The sequence below is a fragment of the Cyprinodon variegatus genome, unplaced genomic scaffold (assembly GCF_000732505.1).
Source record: "Cyprinodon variegatus isolate N-32 unplaced genomic scaffold, C_variegatus-1.0 Scaffold386, whole genome shotgun sequence".
NCBI classification, from domain to species: Eukaryota; Metazoa; Chordata; class Actinopteri; order Cyprinodontiformes; family Cyprinodontidae; genus Cyprinodon; species Cyprinodon variegatus.
This window is the reverse complement of record NW_015150839.1, coordinates 279613-283604: the sequence shown is the minus strand read 5'-3', so window position 1 is coordinate 283604 and position 3992 is coordinate 279613. Positions and strand designations below refer to the sequence as shown.

Sequence of the window (3992 nt, the reverse complement as noted above, 5' to 3'; positions counted from 1 at the left end):
AGGGTGAACTTGTGCATGTAAAGTTTTAACCATAGAAAAAATGCTCAATAGTGGTTGTGGAGAGCCGGAGAGGCACACCCCCCAGAGCACTGAGTCCAGCGCCGGGAGACCCAAAGCCCCAGGCGCCCAAAGGGACCCCAGAAGGGAAGGCACCAAGGCGGGGCCAGCCCCGGAAATCAGACCCCCACCAAGGTAGGAGGAGAGACAGCCCACCAAGACCGATGCCAACAGCGCGCAACGAAACACACCGCGCACAGAATCAGCCCAAGAGCAGAAAAGCCGCCCACTCTAACTATAAGCTTTATCAAAAAGGAACATTTTAAGCCTAGCCTTAAAAGTAGACAGGGTGTCTGCCTCACGGACTAAAACTGGTAGTTGGTTCCACAGGAGAGGAGCCTGATAACTAAAAGATCTGCCTCCCATTCTACTTTTAGAAATTCTAGGACCCACTAATAAACCGTTAATTAAATTGTAACTATGGTTCTGTGAATTCCTGTATGACCGTCAGTGGCAGTAAACAAAGTGGATATGTCTCCTCGCCCTCCGTGCAGGTCGAGATAAAATGTAAACAAAGTCATGCACATGACACGTAGCTCACCTTGGCGTGTGTCTATAAATGTTGAATCTGTTGCCTAAGACTGTCTCACTGTGGGTGAAGTTCCATGTGACCAGTGCTGGCAGTCATTCAGGAATTCGCAGAACCATAGTTACAATGTAACTTACATTCCGTTTCTTTCCTTTCTGATTGCCAGTGAGAATGTGGAGAAAACAAAAGAGATCATTTTTGACTTCAGGAACTCTGCCACAGATTCTCTCGTCTCCAGCAGGTGCATAGACCTGATTAATGAAAAAGGAGGGTATGGCCAGGTCCACATCCTCCAGGCCATCCTCCTGGAGGCTGTTGAACCATCTCTGTAAGGGGTGTAGATGAAGCCTCAGTGGAGTCAGAGCAGAGGCTGCCAACAGCATCCCCAGCAGTCTCCACCATTGTTTGACTTGGAGTGCTGCTCCCACCTGAAAGGACAGGAGTAAGGAGAGATCCTCTCCATCCTCTCCTTGGTGAGTTGGGCCAATGTGGATATCAAATCCAGGTCCATGCCAATAAAAATCGCCCGCTGGGCTGGGATCAGGGAGCTCTTCTGTCTGTTTATTGCTAGCTCCAGAGCTTTACAGTAATGTGGATCAGGAATCTTGACACCACCCAATCTTTTGCCAAGGTGGTGAGGGTAGAGATAAGCCAGTTGTCTAGATAGGGCCAAATCTTTTCCCTTGACAAGTACAGAGGGCTCAAGGCCACTTTCATGCACCTTGTGAAAATCTGAGGGGCCAAAGAAAGTCCAAACAACAGGACCAAGAACTCATACACCCAACCATGGAAAGCAAATCTCAAATACTTTGTGTGCTCTGGATGGATCAGAACATGAAAGTATGCATCCTGCCGGTCTACAGATGTCAAACCCTCTCTTGGGCAGATCACTAGAAGGAAGTTGCATGTGTGGAGCATGAGAAAAGGCAAAACCTTCAGGAAGCGGTCCTTTTTCCAGAGCGCTGCAGTGGGTCTTCCAATTGGCCAGTTGCTATTGTGAAAATGTTCCCACTGTGCATCCTTAAGGCTTGTCATACATTGCACAAGTTAGTGCCGTTGTACTGTAGCTGAGCAGCTCCTCTCCAGTCTGGTGCAGAGGGTGGAGGGTGTTGTCCATGATGAATGGAAACTTGGACAGCATCCTCCTCTCAGCCACTTCTTTCACTGAGTCCAGAGTGCAGCCAAGGACAGAAACAACCTTTCTCACCAGTTTGCTCAGTCTCTTTCTGTCCCGCTCTGCACTGCCAGGGGCCTAGTAGACAACAGTGTAGAGGAGGGCTGATGCCACTACAGTCATAGAAGGTTTTAAGTAGGGGCCTACTCACTCCAAGTTCTGTTTACATGTATTGTTAATAATAAATAAAAAAAACTCAACTTTTCATTATTTGTGTACAGTAATTAGGTTTTTGATACAAATCCTTTCGCTAAAATGCCATCAGCATGCTTATAATATAGGTCCAAACAGGTTGTGCTTTGGTGGCGCAGTGGTTAGCGCACATGACCAATGAACAGAGACCTTAGTCCTCCACACAGCCAACCCTGGTTCAAAACTGGCCTGTGGTCCTCCCTGCATGTCTCTACCCCCTTTCCTGTCAGCCTACTGTCTAAAAAAACCGAGTAGTGATCCAAACAGACAGCATGTTGCCAACTTAGCGCTTTTGTCACTATATTTAGTGACTTTTCAGACCCCTCTAGCACTTTGATTACAAAAAAGCGCCTAGTGCCACAACTAGAGACTTTTTTTCTGCTACTGGAGACTTTGGAGACAACATCTAAAAGCAGCGAACTCTGCTCTCCAGAGCCAGTAGATTGGTAACCCCGCCTCCTGCTCTCCTCTATCTTGTCTGCTGTCATGATTCATGCAGCTATTATTTCATCCAAATGAAAAATGGAGAACAGAGAAGCAGATCATGGCTTGTCTACAGTGAAAAGAAGGACTGGGTTATTTACTTTGGCCTTTTTGGAAACACAGGAAGGAGCAATCAGCTAAGTGAGCTTAGTGCTTGGAAAAAATCTTTCATTCCTTTAGAGACAGCATGAAAAGTCAGTTGAGTACAAAACATAGAGAGGAAAACAACAAGAAAAGGGACAAGAAGAGAGGGACACAACCTAGAACAGATAATGGATGTCTATTCTATTAACATTTCTGTATCTGTAGAATGGGTCTGTTTATGTGTTGTCTTCTCAATTCAGAGGGCCCCCTTCCAGTCTTTGGTTAGGGCCCCAACTTTCCTGAATCCGCCCATGCTCCATGCCTCCTGACATGGTCATATTTCTGCCGTGAGGTGTTTTTGGTTAATCCTGATCCTGAGTGAAGCTCTTTCCTTTTTGCTGGGATTTTGTAGGATTCTTGCCTCCCCTCCAGGTGATTAGAGCTCCATAGAAGGGAAATTATAGAAACTATGCCTTCTTTTGCTGCCTCGGCCAGAAAGTGCTCTCTGACCCATCTGAAGTATACCAGGGACTGGGTCTTTGTGCCATCCGAGTGGTTGAGTACATGTCCACAACGTTAGCTTTGGAACTAGTCTTTGTTGTCTTCCCTCTAATGTTTTTAGGAATTAATCCCTCTGTTTTTTACTGTGCTTTGGTCAGGCAGCAGATGTTGTAATGATACTTTGAAAAAGCAGCATTTACTCCCCTAAAAAACTGGCTATTGCTACTTCAGAAGATGATACATGTGCAACTCGACAAAAAAAATGTAGACTGCTTCATGCAAAAACTTATTTTCAGAATGTCTTAATTTATATATTTAAATTTTAGGAGGCTTTCGTGGTATGAATGCAAATGTTTAATCCTCTATTTGGTTTGGTTCACCTGTGCAAAAACATCTGTTTGATGACTCTGTAATGCTGCTCTTCCTGTTTGACCAGGTACTTAGATGTGTGTGTTAGAGAGAATTTGAGTCATTCCACGAGCTGCTATATGTCTCATCATTATGACCATATTTTAGATTAAATACAGAACCATGGATGTTTTGAAGTAAGAAAAAAAAGCTTTACAGAAAGCCTTTTTCTATAAGTTTGTAAGGTGTGTTTGCGTGGGGGGGGTATCATAGTTCTTTTATTAAGAATGAATTATTACTTCAACCTTTTAAAGAACAAAACCGAAACAAGACACTGGTATCTGCCTTTTCAAGTTGGCTCTGTTTTTATGATCTTACAAGGAACCCAGAACAAGTTCTACAGTAATCTGATATACACTGACACTACCCACGGGAAGCCGCTCTGCTCTACTCACAACGGCACTGAAATTTATCTAGGAGACATCAGGGAGGAAGGCTCAGAGGTTTGAGCTCAGGGAAGAACAGTGACTCCTTTTCTGAGTTTGTTTTCCACAAATGGGCACTATTAGGTTCACACTTTGCAGCGTCATCATCATACTTCAGGTAAGACCTCTAGAACTGTCT

At 44.7% G+C, this 3992-nt stretch overlaps 1 protein-coding gene across 1 annotated transcript in view; it reads left to right on the top strand.

Moving 5' to 3' along the window:
* Positions 1–3992, top strand: part of LOC107092581 (cadherin-3-like) — a 40838-nt gene that overhangs the window by 856 nt on the left and 35990 nt on the right. The window lies entirely within an intron of this gene.